Source organism: Ceratotherium simum, chromosome 3 (assembly GCF_057802395.1).
Source record: "Ceratotherium simum simum isolate JZ-2026a chromosome 3, ASM5780239v1, whole genome shotgun sequence".
Classification (NCBI taxonomy): domain Eukaryota; kingdom Metazoa; phylum Chordata; class Mammalia; order Perissodactyla; family Rhinocerotidae; genus Ceratotherium; species Ceratotherium simum.
The window spans coordinates 3,701,742-3,720,425 of NC_141902.1; the positions used below are offsets into that span (position 1 = coordinate 3,701,742).

At 34.1% G+C, this 18,684-nt stretch overlaps 1 long non-coding RNA gene across 1 annotated transcript in view; it reads left to right on the forward strand.

Moving 5' to 3' along the window:
- LOC147917396 (uncharacterized) overlaps positions 1–18,684 on the forward strand; it is a 188,446-nt gene that overhangs the window by 112,404 nt on the left and 57,358 nt on the right. The window contains exon 2 of the long non-coding RNA XR_015549568.1: positions 16,959–17,136. This is a non-coding gene — a long non-coding RNA (uncharacterized LOC147917396). The remainder of the gene's footprint in view (positions 1–16,958; positions 17,137–18,684) is intronic.

An 18,684-nucleotide genomic window follows, 5' to 3' on the forward strand; every position in this document is an offset into this window, starting at 1 on the left:
GAGATGAAGGAAAAAGAAAAAGACTTCTTTAACAAAACTCCCTCACATGTGTTATAGACTTTCATATAATATATTTAAAATTTAAATTGTGTGTAATTATTGATATTAAAACAAATTAATGAAAATGACAGTCCTGAAGGAAGTATTACAGTGCATTGGTGATTTTTTAATTACTAAAGAAAAATAACATTTAAGATTTACTAAGAAAAGTATTAATCAAATCACATCATTGAAAAAATGGGACCTCAATGAGTATTTGTGGTATTGGTGAATATACAAGATAATATCTAAAACCTTTTCAAGGTGCATTATGGGATTAATTTCAGAGCAGAAAGTCTTCAAACAGTAACTCCAACATAAGCATTAAGAAGAAAATATTGCAAGGATAAAAGAGCTATAAAGATAAAAGCATGGAAGCAGTCAGAGAGATCTTAAAGACACACTTTATTGCCACATTTATCCCTCTTAATGTGGGTAGTATATTCCACTTCTTTGAAAGTCTGCTGCACCGTCTCCAGCTCCATAAGCAGTGCCAACACTGGGAGATGTGAAAAGAAACTTGCCTCCTGCCCTTTGATCTATTCTACAACTCAAAATAATTATTTTGGAAATCTTCAGTCAAGAATCCTTTGCTGATTTCTCTCTGGGCGATCACCTATATAGCTGATGACTGTAAATGTAACTAAAATGAACTTTTAGGAATGTGCTTTTCCCTACAAAAATGCTAAGTTCTTTATTCCACTTAAATTATCAAAACAACAGAATAATTCCCAGTACTGATTTTGAAAGAAAGTTTGGCCCCTTTTCTCATTTTTGCAGCTGTTTGAAACAATTTTAAACAAAGGTAAGCATGATTCTAATAGTCTCTAAGTCTAAACACAAAAGAGTATGTATCTTGTTCAGACTTCAGCTAAACTTTAGAGATATAGGAGCCAACTAGACACATATGCCTGTGGCCTCAGAGAGCTTAGTGGGTTATTCACAGTTAAAAAATAAAGGTATGCTTACAATCATGATAATTCCTGTGAAAGATTGAAAAAAAAAAGTGCTGTGATGAAATATAATGGAACGTATGTCAGTGGACTTCATTTACCTGTGGTGTTCAGAGTGATGATCGCCCCAAGAGGTGGGGGATGTCAAAAGTAACATACTGCTTAGTAATATCGTGAAGATAAAACCCCTGTGCCAGGATTCCGTGGCAGAGCAAGCACCAGACTGCAATCCAATTTTAACAAGTGCCTTAATCTCTATTCTCAGGAAATTAAAGAGTTTGAAGTCAGGAATATGAAATATAATATTACTAATTTCCGTAGTAAATGGGATATTTTCTAGAATCTCAAATTAACAGTATCACAAACAATATGATTCATAATGTGTTAAATGTGATATCTAAAAGCTAATTTTTTTAGTTATTTGTATAAATTCATACTCTAATAAAACTTAATAAGAAAAAATATTTTAAAATTTTGACACATTTCTAAGTTTACCCCCATCTTATAATAATATTCATAGAAAAACCCATTATTTTATTCTTAAATTAAATGAAACATTATTATTTGATTTCGCTTAATTAAAATGCTGAAAAATAGGAAGCATTCTCAATTCACTTGCTTAAGATATATTACTTTATTTTAACCATCATTCAGTAAGTTCTAATTTATTTATATAGGGAAACCAATAATTCTTAAATTCATAAAGTTAAAATAAAAATTAATCATTTGCCAAAGAAAAAATCAAACAAAGAAATATTTCATAGATTCATGACAGAAGAAGAAACATACTCATGAATCAAATATGTGTAAAACATATTTCAGAGGGAAAAACTTATTTCAGAGGGATGGCAATATATTTCCGCCATCTATGACTAATAATTTATTACCTTGCAATATAAAGATATTTTACTCATTAAGGAAATTTTCCATTCAAATAAGTAATTGTGCAATAGTAATAAAAAAGAAATCTGTCTATCCATCTATTTCCATATAATTCTTAGTCTCAATTTCAACAAAAAAACACCTTGATGCTGACAGGAGTGCAGAGTATAGAGTTCTCTTAAACTGCCTTTGGGTGTGTGGCTTAGCACCAACTTTAGCAAATTGTTTTAAAAATCCTTAAAAGTATTCATTTCCTTCACTCCAGTAATTCTATTTCTGAAAATGAATACCAAGAATATAATGTAGGATGGTAATAGTAATTATATGATGAATTTAAAAATCTATGCAAATGACCAAATTAAATAAATTGTCACACTGTGGGATACTTTTTACCTATTAAAAATTATTTTGGTCATTAATATTCTTTGACATGGAAAGACCTTCGCGACTTGCTTCTCCATAAACATACCAGATGATCTGTAATTATATATACCAACTGTGGTTATCTCTGCACTGGAATTAAAAGGCTTTTTTGACTGTTTTCAATTTATTTATCTAATTTTTTATTATTCAAATTATTTATCTAATTATTTATCTAATTTTGGATAAAATGAACATGGATTATTTTTATATTGAGGAAGCTGTTCTTGACTATACCAAAAGTAATGGATGATTTCTGAAGATAGTAAAAGACCACTATCCTCCTCTTAGATATATGCATAATGAGAAATAGTTTCATTGCTTTGTTTAGACTGATGAAAATGTTTGTCAGTAAATGATAACATAATGCATAGGCACTTATTCACAAGCCTGGAAAATAAGCTTAACAGAGAGGAATTTTCTACATACCTTTTTCTTTGCCAGGGATGAGTGGTGTTTGCTTTTCTTTCCAAAATTTTGAACAAAGGAATTTCTTACTTTCTATTTATTTTTGGTTAATTGTTTTTCTTATCCAATTTCCAAAGAAAATGAAACAAGATTATCATTTGTGTTTTATTTCGCACTTCAATTTCCTTTTCAAATTTTTAAACAATTGTTCAGAATGTTGAAGTATTTCCTTAAAAAACTTTGCTAAAGGGCCACAGGCTTTAATCATTCTCTCTGAGAATCATCTTATTTCTCTCTCTTTTTCTCTTGAGCCTTGGATACATAGTTCAGAGAGACAATTTTACCCTTCAGTTTATGGTGGTTTATCAGTTTGGGTAATGTACCAGTCCCGTTTCGCTATTTTTTGTAGTTAATTTTTTTCGTTGTTAATTTCTACTCCTTCCATTCACATCCATTATATTTGTTAATTAAAATCGTTGAATATGTATCTACTTTTCAAAAATATATAAAATTGAATTATATGCATGTTTTTCTTTTTTTCTTGAACTTATTTTGAATTATATCATACATACAAAATAATTTAAAAGCACAATTCAGTAGGCCAATATAACAACTATAAAACTATACTCATGAAATTAATGGTCTAAATATGTATTACAAAATTTATAGAAGGGTAGTGACTAATCAACAAATCTGCTGTCATTTTGAGTGTTTTTGACACAATTATTTCAATTATTGTTTCTTTAAGCACGTGGAAGTAAATATATGGAGGATTTGAACCACGTAATTAAGCAATTTAATTTAATGGGCATTTATGAAACCCTGCATACAAATATTAGATAATACAACTTTGTCCAAAAGCACGTGGAACATTTAAAACTATTCATAAAATAAGAAGTAATGGCTTCTGATATTGAAATATAGGGACCCGAAAGATTTAAAGCAATTCTTTTAAACGGAAACTGATTTAAGACCAAGTACACACATTAAGAAGACGACAAAAAATTTTTGCCATAATTAACACAGACTTACAAGTCACCTTAAAAAATCAGGCCCCATTAATCTAATTAGTTTCAAAAAAACGTCATAAAGAAAATCTCAACTAAACTTAAAGAATATGTATCATACACACTGTTTCTCTGACTACAATGACATCAAATTTAATGTTAATAATTAAAAGCCAAAAAAAGATAACCATAGTTTTGGAAATTTAAGCAATAATGTTTAAATAGCTTATGTTAAATATTTTGAGCTGAATAAAAACTAAAATATTATTTATCAAAAGTACAAATTCTGAGTAAGTGATATTTTGAGGAGAAATTATGTCCTTACTTTCCTACATTAAAAAACAAAAAGCCTGATAACCAATTAGCTGAGCATATAAATAGAGAAATAAGAGAAAAATTGAACCATTACATTCTGAAAGAAAGGTTGAGTATGACTTTGAATAGAAAAAATTAAAGAGTGGAGCAGAAATTAATGGATAAAAAATGTGACAATAGAGATGATAAAAATATACATGGGGTTTTTTTCTTAAAGATTAGTAATAATGTCCTATGTCTGGTGTTATTGATGAATGATTGAGGCACAAATGAATCATGTTGAAAACAAAAATGTGATCAAAGATGAAAAATATATGATGGATAATATTATGAAAATCTCTGTGCTAATAAATTTAAAACATACAAAAAGAATAAATTTCTATAAAAATATAACTTTTAAAACCTTACAAAGAATTAGAAATTGTAAATAATTACAGAGACAATGAATTGGAGAAGTCAGTTAAGAATATTAACTTAGGTGGGTTTGAAGGTGAATTCTAGCAAAATATCAAAGAAGAGATAATTCTAGTCTTATACAAACCCTTCCAGATAAGAAAGAAAAAATAGAAACTCCATCTCACCTCTTTCTAGGCTAAAATAGTAAAATTATAAATTAACCTTACTAATGAAGATAGATGGAAAACATTTGACGAATATTAGTCCACTCAACCTAGGATTACTTTAAAAAAAACAACAAAACCATTTAAAAAGTTGCAACTGATTATGACAAGCTTAAAGGGAAAGAATCATTTTGATAGATTTAGAAAAGGCATTTTATAAATTTCACCATTCATTCTTGAACATAAGCAAGAAAATAACCAAGTAATAGAAGGTGACACTCTAAATCTGATAAAGAGTGGCTACCAAAACCTACAACAATTACTACCCTTAATGAAGAATATTAGAAGTATTCCTTTAAAATCAAGAAAAAGTCATTATTTGATGTCGTTTCTATTTAACATATTCAACATATATTGATGGACCTAGCCAAGTAATAATTTAAGAAAATTAAATAAAAGGCATAAATGTTGGAAAGGAAATAACAAATGTGTCACTATTCGCAGATTATGTCATTTTCTAAATAGAAAACCTCAAGAGAACTATGAATTTTATTATAAATTATAGTAACTTTACAAATAATTGAATATAAGATCAATATATCTGACATTTCTAAACACCAAAAAAGACATTTTTAAAACATAATTAAGAATATATTTTAAATATCAGTGAAAATTTTGTAGTATTCTTGGACATGTTTCTCCATTAATAGTCCTCTGAAATCCCTCTAGAAATTGTTTCCAATATTTGCTTGTTCCGAACCAAAATCCAGATAGACAATGCTATTAAGATTTTGAACAAAGTCCTATGTAATATGTCTCCTCCCAACAGGATAATTATGTCACTCTCTCCCCATGATCAAGTCTGCTTGTGAAAGTCCCCCCATAAATTTCAACTCACCTCTACAGAAATTATAATCCTGGCAATCTTTGACTTTTTCCTAAAATGTTAAATAGGATGATAAAACTTTCTCACAGTCAGTAACTCCAGGCTTATAAAACTCTAAAAGTCCCTTTCCAGGGGGCCAATCTTGCTACCAGAACTTTTTGTGAAACAACCATTTGCTGAGGAGCCCATTGCAGTATGGACCATGTCACTTTGGTCCATTCCAAGTGTCCTAGTTTATCAAGCCCCATTTCAGAGCCCCTAGTCACCCTCAAGCATATTCAGCCTGTATTTCACTGTTGGCTTCTGAGCCCAGATTTTACGATTCCCTGTTTTGACAATCCTGCCTTAACAATCAAGATTAAAAATAAAGAAGAGCTGGAGTGCTCCATATGGGTGGTTCTTGCCTCCTGTTACCACAGATGTCAGTTCAATTCTAGCCTCAAGGAGAGCTCACATTTCATTCTTGAAGGATTTTTAAACATGCTACAGCCTTCCATGGAGCACATTTAGAAGAGTCTTATAAAAAAGAGTCTTAGTGAACTCAAGCTCGCTCCAACTCAATGTGTAAATAGTTGTACTAACCCATCCATACCAAAATCCAGTGTGCGGGCACCATATAAAAAACCATCCTATGATATATCTCTGTTAGATGAATGACTCAAACTGCTCAGCTGCATTCAGACCTTGCCCTTGTCCCCATGTTCTTAGATTTCTAATGCACTCACTTCACTGCTTATTCTGCTGTTTGTCTCCTCTCTAGACCTCTATATACGACTAACTGTCTTCTGATTCTGAACACAGCTATTTTCTTGAATGTAGCTTTGTGTCTTTGTTTCAGAAATACACTTTTGATTTTCTTTTGGAATGCTGTTTCATATCTGACTTTATCCCTGAGAACCTCCAAATCACAAGTGACCCTGAGGCCCATTCAACTGGTCTTTTTGTCTCAATGACAAATCCTAAATAGGGAAGAACACTGCAGCCAGAGTGAGCAAACGTAATAACTAATCGGGAAGAAGAGCGGTGGGAAACGGAATCAACCTTTGATGTCCATTTCTTGCCTTGAGAAGTAACTTGGGGTTTAACCCAGATAACAATGAGAATAAGGAGGATGTTGAAAGATGGAGAGTTATTTAGTGAGACATTTCATAAAACAAGTCGATCTAGAGGTGATGTGGAAAATGAATTAGAAGGGAGATTTGGAGGAAAATGGAATCAGAAAGACTAATAATTACCGAAGAAATGCTTCTGCTTACGAAGGAAGTGTTAGACTTAACAACTCACTGAACAACAAAGAATTAGGAAAATTATAACTTTCCCAAATCATATTTTAGAGACATGCTACAGTGAATAACATGTTCTGTGGACTACACATGCCATTGCTTTGAAAAATACACACACATTGTGCTTGATATTTCCACTAATTAAAAATATCTGGAAATAAAATGGAAATCAGTCTTGAGGTTTATGATCATTTTGAGTATTTAACAATAACAGAGTGTTATTTAGTATATGATCTCCCACTGTACTGCGTAATTTTTCATTGTCAAGACAGTGATTACATGAATGTTAACCAACTCACCCTTGGTATCGAAAAGAAGGAGCTGTGTCATTAGAGGGAAAATGAGAAACAAATACCGTCATGGTAGCTAACGACTGAGAGAGATTCCGGTCACAGAGAAGGTGGTGTCGGCACTCACTGCAGTCACTCATTCACCGAAGTACGCATGGGCTCTAGAATTACATTCTAGCACAGAGCTTTTCCTTTCACCAAAGAAACAGGAGTGAGAGAATCTATTGCAAAAAATAGACAATATGATTCAATTTTTTTATCATTGCAACAACATATAAAAATCCCTCTTAACATATATATTTCCGTCTATATGTGTGTATACGTATGTGTATGCATGTACATGAATATACATGTAGGAGTATACATTTTTATATGTGTAATTCTGAGAAGTCTTCTAACTATAAGTCTCAACCCCACTAAGCAACACATTTGTTTGAGGATATGATCAACAAACATGTCTTAAGAAGTCAATGTTTATAACAGCAAGAGTGAACCGTAATCCAACCATGGACTTCAGGTGATTATAATGCATCAATATAGGTTTATCAGTTGTAAGAAATGTACCACTTTGGTGGGGGATGTTGATAATAAGGGAGGCTAATGCATATGTGGGGGCAGTGGGTATATAGGAAATCTCCGTACCTTCTCCTCAATTTTGTTGTGAACCTTAAACTGCTCTAAAAATATAAAGTCTTGATTAAAAAAAATTAAATAGAAAAAAATCAGTGTTTCCCAGGACATTACCATATATATCAGCCCATCAGCAATCAATAGATCACTCAATCATTTAAGCACATTGACTGTCTACTCGTTTTAAGCACTATGTTAGATATCTGGATTACACAGATCAGCAAGAATTGTCCCTTTACTTGATGATTTTACAGTGTATTCTATAAAGCAATTCTCCATGGTACTAGAGTTCAGTGAACGACACTGATGTCATGGCTCTGAGTGAATGCATTCAAAGAGAAAACATAGCAGATTGCTCAAAGTTACGGATTTTGAAGTCAGACCTCCTGGTCTGAATCCCACCAGCATGGTGAAAGAACTTGAGGAGCACCTTGAGGGAGATTCACTCATCTCTTCACACTTACTTATATTTCTCTGTCAGTAAAATATGGATGTAACATTCATATTTCTTCAGCTTGTGTTAAGTATTTAATCACATAATCTAAGTAAAACTCTTAGAATAATAACCTGATGCATTCTAACAAAGACTGTTTATTGTAACTATTAGTAAGAACTACTGTGTTCTGTTTTAGATATATATTTTTGTCAAAATGTCTGATAGTAATGAAAAGGTGAATAGATACCTTTCTATTGCTGAATATCCATATTGTGATTAATAATTCTTTTTAACAATTCTAATAGCATACTTCCGATGAGTATCCCAAGTGGTCATCAGATACGCTCCAACTCCATAACCCATCTGCCTCGGTGTTTATTCTTAATACTAAGTAAGCCGTGCTCAAGATCACAGATAGACTACTACACATCTGCATGTGTTCACACCCGCAAATGCAAAATACGTTCCACTGGCAGCATATGTGAGAGTGAGCACCAATCTGTTATGGTAATAATTCCACGGCTGGCTGTATTGCAGAGGCCTGGTCCATAATGTACTTTATTAAGACGGATATGCTTTAGTTTGTTCAACCAGTCATGGTAAAATATTTGGCTAATGTTTTTATTGCATGCCATCTGTGTGGGCAGTAGGGTTGTCCCATAACACATGAAATGTCACTGTTTTGAATAGGCATCTAATTGAGATTTAATCACATGGATATTGTACATTAATTAAATGCCAGCTGATTAATGAAAACATATTTTTGATATTTAATAACTATGTAAAAACTGAACATGATTAACTCAAAATTCCATTCATTAGGCACAAAGTGTAGACTTTCTCGTGAATACATGTGTGTGAAGGAGTGTGGTCAAATCTAGATGCATTTGAACAGCATTAAAATAAATGTGACCCAGCTATTTAAGACATAGCAGGCACTGCGTGTTTGGAAATGATTCTCTCTAACATCAGGGGCTCTTTGACGCCTCTGCCGGTCACAAAGCAGCACATTTTTTTTCTCCACAGCCAGGAAGAAATTTAAACGTACTCACCCCACTGTGACAAATAGTCGGTTCCATACATGCAAACCCAGCAGCTGTGCTGTCAAAACTATTGTAATAATCACAGGAGAACAAAATCGGGCAGATATTTTGAAAATAAAACCACCTGCTGAAATTTAGCTTCTCTCAAGAAAATCCAGAAAAATGAATCCGCTGCACTCTCTGTCTGTCTTCCCTAATCCTTTTCCATCTTATCTCCTGGCAAAGCCATTTTTTTCAATCTGGCTACATTTCACTGTAGGTACCCAGCTCAAGTTTATCCAGAAATAATGGTGTATGTGCGTTCTTCCTTTTCCCTGGGAGATGTTTCCTTCCTTGTGACTGGAAGAAAGTTCCGTCCAGAGAGAACACAACTCTTACCTGCCGTTGTCTTAACACTTATATCAACAAAATTCATTTCTCCCCTCTGCTGGTGTTTTCCCTGGAGATTACAGAGAAGTCAAGGTATGGGATCAAGAATTGGATGTGTCTTAGACAGAATCTGGCCCAGGACTTTCCCTAGAGGGGAGCCAGACTGCCAGCGCCTCAGAGCACCCTTCCCTTCCAGGCGACACTCAGGAAAAGGCAATTCTGGGATAAAACATTCCGTACCTGTAGGCCCTGGTCATGGCTGAAGCCACAAATAAAAGGAGAGATGTAACATATACCTGAGCATTTGCCCCATCCCATGTCTATGTGACTCGAGAACCAGAGCTGTTTCTTGCTTGTTTTCTATCTTCAGTGACTAACATACTAAATAACAATTATTTTAAAACTATTGTTTAAACACTCAATATTATCCCAAACCTTTAAGATGATTTCCCTTTTCCACATATTTGTGACGAGGTGATAAAATTAACTATTAGACCATATAAATAAATTTGTTGATGGTATCCTATTTCTAATCAGTAATCCATCTAGGCTAGGACATCTATAAGGTTTTAAGAATTTTCAAACATGGCCAACTTGGTATAAAAACTGGCTAATTCACAAATTAATTTCAATGTTTTTGAGTCCACATTTTTAGCCTTCAGTAGTACTTTGGATAATGATAGTGTTAAGTTTGCCACCCACTACTGTTTTATTTGACTAAAAACTACTTATTTCAGTGTGAGCTTTTAGTTTTGCTATTCTGCAGAGTGTGTGTGTGTGTGTGTGTGTGTCTACTGGTAAACCCATCTGACAATGACTTCTATAACCTTAAATGTGTCATCTAATCTCCAATACTTTTGAAATTATTTTATACCTGGGATTTTAATATTTGTATTATATTTTCCCATTAATGTCTAAAAATAGAGATAAGGCAACGAAACAGGATTTACAGCAAAGCATCACTATTGACACTGACATCTGGATGTATGAGCTCTTTTTTAATTCCTGTCTCTAAGGAGTACGCAGGATAAAAATAATCCCCCCTACAGAGAAATGTTTCATAATCTTTGGCGGAAGATCATGTCAAAAAGACTTTTTGAAGTTCTAGATAAATTAATTTAAAACAAAAAGTTTGGTAAGGTTTAGTTCTGCTTATAGAATCCAAGTTGCCTTTTCAAAACATAAAAAGATCTGTAACCTGCTCTTTTTATATATTCCACCAGCTTGGGTACCAAAGAAGGGAATGGCAGCAGTTGTGTTTGCAGAGTGTTTTCTAGATGCCAGCCACATAAGCAGGCTTTTGTACTCTGGCGCTGCAGTTTTACTCCAACAGGTAGTGCACTTGGGCTAACAATTTCACAATTTCACTCTTGAATTCTTTCAGAACTCGTGGGGAAATTCCACCTGGTCCTGGGGATTTATTTACATCTAGTTTCCAGATTTTCTTGTGATTTTATTACCTTTTAACTCATTATTTTCTCCTGATATGTTTTTCTTTCTTTAATATCTATTTATTGGGCAGAAATACTGAAAAACATAATGATGGTATCAAAATAATAATTTTCAGAAACATAATTTATTATAGCAGCATAAAACACCTCAAATTTAAGGTATATTACCAGTATTTTTTCAAATTTTGGAATTTTTCAAGTGGAAATGGAAAATGCATACGTATTTTCAGGGAAAAAGAGAATCCCTTCCCCCCCATACAGACACAAGCACACACAGACAAATATACACAAATTCAAGACAGTTTTCTGTAGACAGCGTATAGTAGAGACAGTATGATATTTGACAGAGGTTAGTAAAAGAAAGGTGAATATAACTAATGTAATAGCTCTCCATCTTTTAAGTAATTTTATACTACTTATTCAATACTTTTAAACAAAGTATATATCAAAGCTCACTTATTAATCCTAGAAAATTATTCTTAAAATTAAAATTAAAAAAAATTTTAATTGTTGGATATTTTGGATCTAGAGTGATTTGGGCCTGAAATAATCTTTATTGATACTTCCTTTAACAATTTCCCTTTAAGTTTTTAACTCTATGATTATCCAAATATGGCATTTAAAGTAAATTCTAAACTAATCAAGTCATGTTTCATATAAAAAGGTTCGAATTAAATAAAAACACTTAATGGTATTAACATTTTGACAAACAATAAAGTTCTCAAAACATTGACTTGGAGAGCATTTGTGTTAGGCCAATCATTTTATAAATGTCCCAATTAGATTATATTTCATTTTAATATCATTAAATTTGAGATATGTATTTAATTTCACTAACTCTAAAAGTTATTTAATATGAGTTCCGTTTTATACATGAGGAAACTAAGGTTAATGCGTGATCATCACACAGCCACAAACATCCAGAGTCTCGATCTGAACCCAGATATGTCTAATGCCAAATTTCACTGTCTTCCCATGACGATGCGTTGCCTGCCTCTCTTAATCTCACCTTCCTCGTGGCCGTTTACTACATTGGAGGCCCCTCATCTCCAGGTGTGCATGGAACATGTGCAGCAGGAGGCAGCCAGAAAGAAATTAGACAAGATGGAACAGTTTTTTTTTTCTTGAACAGAGTTAGAACAACTAAAACTGCTTTTGACTCTGGTGGGTGTGAGCGTGGATTAAGGTGGACAGCACAATCATCCTGGAAGAAACATTAAAAGGTCTCTGGCACAACGTGGTTCTCTAGGAATAGAGACAAATCAGTAACCAAGACGCACGTCCAATCTCATCATCCCTTTCACTCTTAAATATATTTTGAAGATTTTATTTCATGCATCATTTTCAATCCTGTGTTTCTGGTTATCAGATCCCTCCACAGATTAGAGCCAAACAAAACTGAAAGATTGACGGCTTGCCTCCAGAAAATGTATTTTAGTTATAGGGTACCCTTGAAATGTTCAAGACGCTGTCATACAGAGCTCGGTTAGATTATTCAAGTCATCAGCTGTGAAATTAGTGTTAGTTTAAACCGCTCAGTTCTCCTAAGAGGCTCTCTCCCTCACTCGGAGATTTCCGCAAAGCATGAATACATTGCAAGTCCCTTATAGATCTAAATTGATTGGCTCTACTGGACCAGTGTCACAAATATCAGAACATCATTTCGTAAAGAAGTATAAGAAAGACATCAATTACTAGTTAAGTAATTAAGAAAAATGTTCTATGTTTCCAAGTCATTGTTCTTCCTCCTCTTGTATTTTTCATCTCAATATATCACAAAATCATTCAGCCCACAAAAATCAAAAACCTGTGAATCTGATCCCATTCCTCCCGTGCCTTGTCTTCCAACATTTAACCATCAAGTCCAGTAGTTTAAATATTAATTCCTCAGATCTTTCCCATTTCCCACTTTGTTTCAACTACTGCTGCCTTAGTCTATTTCTTGCTTGGCGTTCTGCCGTGGCGTGCTGAGTATTTTGTCTTCAAGTACAATCTAAACTATCTTCGACAGTCTGGCTAGTGAACTTTTAAATTACCTTACTGACAGTGTCAAATTTAAAATATTTCCATTGCTTCTTGTGACTTTTTTGATAAATTGTAAGATTCTAAACATTTCTCATCAAGTATGACATGATCTAGTGCCATCATCTGCCTCATATCTCAGAAATTCCTAGTCTTCCTTCCACTTCCCCCAACCTCCCCCCACTTCACGTTAGGCATATAGAACTTGCTACTTCATGAATCTGACATGCCAAGTCTTCCGGTTCGTTAGCAATGGAACAAAGGTCATAAAACAGAACTCCATCTTTTCAATTTAGAAGCCTCTCCAATGTACCACAGTTTGTTTTATCTACAATGCCCATGTCATAAATTTTTATTGAGATATCCCATTGTATTTTTCATGTAAGATGCTCAGTCTAAACACAGTAAGCACAAAACATCATTTTAGAGAAAAACAGCACATATATTTTAAACACATACATGTATATGTAATTACATACATATATGTAACTTCCTATGAGTTGGTAATGCAGTTGTGTTCATCTTCTGATAATTAAATTCAGCTGTATGTTTCTGATTTTTACACTCTTCTGTGTTTGTAATAAACTTGAATATATATTAATGAATATACAGCCAGTTCCTCATATATTATTGATTTATTGAATCATAGTGAAAATTCTATTTTACCAATCCCAGTCAATATAAGGACTTTTAAATTTTTTAATTTATTCGTGTCCTCCCACTTTTTATGCAATTTTATCACACAGTAATTCTCTCTCCATTTTATACAGAAAAATACATCACTATACCTGTAGTGGCATAAATGATTATTTTTATTTATCACATTTACCCTTTTCACTGTTATTCCTTCCACCCTTCATATTCATGCTTCTATCTGGGATTATTTTCCTTATGATTGCAGAACCATTTGGTATTTTCTTTTTACTTTTATGTTGCTGATTATCTCATTTTTATACAAAAATTTCCTGACTTCACACTCATTTTTATAGGAGAATTTTTCCGGGGATAGAATTTCTTTTAGCACTTTGAAGATGGTCATTTCATTTCCCTCTGTCTTTTATTGTCTGTTGAGAAGGCCAAAGTCAGTTTTAGTGTTCCTCTTTAAACATGATAGTTTTTCCCTGAGTCTGCCTTTAATATTTTTAGTGTTTTTTGTTTTCAAAAGTTATATTCTCATATGTTTGATATTGTTTTATTGCATTTATCCTGAAACTATGGCTTAATATCCTAATTATGAAATGTTTTCATCAATTATCTCTTCATATATTACATCTGTCAAATTCTCTGTCTTCTCTTCTCTTTGGATTTCCAATATACATATGTTAAAAACTTGCACTGTACCTTATATATTTCTTACACTCTATCTATACTTGTCACTCTTTTCTCTCAGTGTTGCAATTGGGATTTCCTTCTTCTGTCCTATGTTCTAGTTAATTTATTTTCCTTTAGATTTTTCTATACTGTTATGAAAATGAGGTTTCAATTCTTAATGTTATTCATGGTATGTTTCAGTTCTAAAATTTCCATTGGATACCTTTTATATATTTTCCAACTGAAATTGTCTGTGTTGTTATCCAATTTATTTAATTTATTAATCACAGTCATGTGTAAGTTGTTTGATAAATTCAAATCTGTATCTCCTGAGTCTCTTTTATTATCCATTTTTATTATGGCTTATGTCTTGGAATTTTGTCTCTTGGCAGTTCTGGAAATTTTGATTGATTGCCATGCATGTAGAATAAAAAGTTATGGAGATAATTTGTGCCACTGTTTGATATTATAATCCTCTAGAAAAGATTTTTACTTTTGGCCACAAAACAAAAACAAAAACAAACAAACAAAAAAACTCTTAATTTGTTCAAAGAATGAGAAGCTAGCTCTGTTTGAGTCCTTTAGAAGGTTTGTCTATTCTCTGCTCATCTTCTTCCTGGGTGCAGGCCTGCACCTTTGTTGGAGATCCCTAATACAACCCTGTGGTCTTCACCACAGATCTTACTCTTTGGGCGGTCCTCGGTTGCATGTTATTGTCCCCAGGTCCTAGAAAATTGCCAGCAGATCTTCTCTGCTGTTTAGCATCCAATTCTTCTCAGCCTCTCACTGCGGTTCTCAAATCACCTAATGTCTCAAAGGGAGAGCAATTCTAAGTATTTAGTTCACATCTCTTAAGGGAAGTATTTATCTTCCCTTCTCTAAAGGATCATGGCTTACAAGATCTCATTGCCTTGGAGGTATTTAGTTGTTTATCACAAATTTACTTATATGAACATAAATTTTTAGCATAAGAATTTCTCTTGAAAGTCTGTCCACTTGCATTTTGTTCTCTCTTTTTTTTTTCCTGAGGAAGACTGGCCCTGAGCTAACATCTGATGCCAATCCTCCTCTTTTTGCTGAGGAAGACTGGCCCTGAGCTAACATCCGTGCCTATCTTCCTACACTTTATGTGGGACGCCACCACAGCGTGGCTTGGCAAGCAGTGCGTAGGTTCACGCCCGGAATCCGAACTGGCGAACCCCGGTCCGCCGCAGTGGAGTGTGTGCACTTAACTGCTTGCACCACCAGGCTGGCCCTGAATTTTGTTCTCTTAAGTTGGTATTTGTAACCAGGGAAAAGATATTGTTCAGTCCCCACAATTATGTGATTGCAGAGATGATTTCTAAAAGCTAAAGTAAATATATACTGCTTATATACACCAAATATTTAGTGTAATCCAAGTCTCAATCAATCTTCATTCCTACTTTTGACATCACACATGGTACAAAAAGAACAACTATTCTCATAATTTTTCCGAGGTCTGGAATGTAACCAATATGTCATTCCATCCCTGATTATTCCTCGAAATGACCAATGAATAAGTGACAAGGGCCATTTTGAAAGATAAATTTCTGAGTCTGATCCAAAAAAGAAAGGATAGAAAGCCCCGGGTCACAGGTTACAGATTTGCATAGCAACCCGCTAACCAAACACAACTTCTAAATTCTATTTCCTTCCTGAACTCAAGGGCCAGGACACAGAATCCTCGTCAGGGAAGCTACAGAGAGAGAGGAGAGCTTGAGACCCTTTCCAGTCTGCAGAAATAGAGGCTTGGTTTTGTCTCGGTTTGTTGTCATACATAGCATTCCTTTTCCAGCAGATGACTTGTTGGAGTGGCAAGTAATTGGGATTATTTTTGTGCATCTTGGCATATTGAAAAAAAAAAATGAGTCCACATGGTCAGGTGGTGGGTGAGGGAGTGTAAGTCAAATGTGAAGACTGGGGCCTAATTCTTAAGATCTCAGCAGGAATTAGAAGAGAGCATCCACATTCGTTTGCTTGTTGAGTACAGACGCTTCTAGTAGTTGTAATTAAATGCAACAGATCATAATGCATCACAAATTCTAGAGTGTGGAAAGGAGTCTCCACGCAGCACATGGAAGATTCAGTCCCTTCGCAACCTCTGTTAAATGTGACAGAAGCTGGTAGGTAGAAGACACAGTGGGCAGCCACAGGGTTAGGAGGGGTGAGTGGAATGCAAACAGTAGCTTCAGCTGCATCGGCAACAACACCTGATACTGTTCATGGTGTGACTACTATACATGTATAAATGTATAAATATTCACACACATACATAAATATATGTGTGTGTATCTCAAACATTTTTCCCTAAGCATCTAGTTTCCACTATAAAGAAGAGGAAACTACAGATCAGAGAGGTTAACTAATTTCCCCAGGCCCTAATAGCCACCCATTAAACAGCCAAATATCAAAAGTGTAAGGATTTAAATCCACATTTTCTGCCCCAAAGTCACCCTTACTTCCACCATTCAATATTTTACCTAGCATTTTACTTCTTACAATATTTCATAAAAATTGCTCTTTCCTGCCTATTATATTTTTCTCATTCTAGCTTTTCCTGAATTATTAATTCCCCCAGGCTTTTCCTGGAATCAGTTCAACCCCTTTCTTTCACTGCCTGGCTTTCTTTTAGGCGTTGTTGGGCTCTGATGGCCAGGATGATCCTTACGCAAGTGGAAAGCTGCCATTTCTCATCAGCCCCTGCTGTTTATCACAAAACCAGCTCCAAGGTTAAGCAGTGTACGTGCTGGTCGCTGAGGTTTGCCCTTGCTTTTTGCATTTGATGGAACATTTATGAACATGAATCAAAGGTAGGTATTCACTATTATCCTACTATTGTAAACCACAGGCTTATCATTTAATAACGAATAAACTAATATATTTCAGGTATACATACCTTGATAATCACAATCACACTTCATTAGTTCCTTCTAATTAGAAAATAAAGGACGCTCCTGCATCTTACCAGAGAAAATCAGATTTGTTATAAATGCATTTGCAACCCTGATGCAGTGAGCTTGTTACAGTTAAGCAGTCTGTTTAACTAAGTGTGACAGAATTTGGTAAGCCTCAGGGAGTGAAGATGAATGCCCACAAGAAAGAGCAACAAACCTGAGATCACCCCTTTACATCCGTGTGGAGGCCAAGCGGTCACCAGTCATAAAAGACCAAAGCAGGCAGGTCTGGTGTACAACAGGGAGTAGTAGAGACTGGAGTAAACTGAGGAGCTCATGTCCTCATTAATGTTCACAGCTCACGATCAAACGTTGCTAGAGTTGGGAGAACTCTAAATTTTGTGGGAGAAACCAGAAATCCACGTTTATGTTAAATCTCCCAAATTTGTGTTTTTTTTTTTTTTTTTGGTGAGGAAGATTAGCCCTGAGCTAACATCTGTGCCCATCTTCCTCTACTTTATATGTGGTGGCTTGATAAGTGATGCATAGGTCTGCACCTGGGATCTGAACCTGTGAACCCCTGGCTGCCGAATCAGAATTTAACCACTACGCCACTGGATCGGCCACATAAATCTCCCAATTTTTGAATGCTGGAAGTGGCTTCAATTTCTTTTGGAAAAAGAGAGACCAACCTGACATTTGTGATCTTTATACCAGAGTAGTGTTTTGAAGGCATTAAAAAAGTGTAGAATATAGCCAGTTGCCTTCTAAAACCCACAAATATCTGTAGGCACATTAGCCAAGGCTTGTATATCATACATAAGCTTGAAGTAAATCATAATGCAGAGTCACATCTGATTTTCCTCATTGGAAAAATTTGTGCAACAAGAGTTATACACTGAAATATTGGTTGTATGTATGGTAGACATAATGGGATATATTTTTAAAAATATAAGAAATATTAGACATTTAAGAAAATTTAAATATCAAATAGTTAGAATTTAAGCACTTATATTAAAGGCAGCCACAGAAACGTGACCAGCAGAAAACTCAGGACAAATCAAAGGTAAAAGATTCCAATATAAGAACCTTAGCTATCTATATAACATATGATACCTACTGTATATGAAACTTTTATATTAACGAATGTCTAATGTTTTATATTACATGAAAAATAATCTGAAATCATATATGCAAATTGCTTACAATCTCTATATGTAGTGTTTGTTGTGTGCATTTTAATTGTTTTTCTTACCTGTATTTACTATTTTTTCTAGCCTCATTGCAAAGATTCTTCAACTCTTGTTATTTTTTCTGTTTTTATTCTGATTGTATATATTTTAAAAGAGAGAGAGAAGTAAATGAATGAAATTATAGCAAGTGCTTCCAGACTCTGAAAATAAATACTTAGCAAGAGACTAAAAGCAAACCATTTTTTTTAAATAAAAAGCAGAAATTTTTATT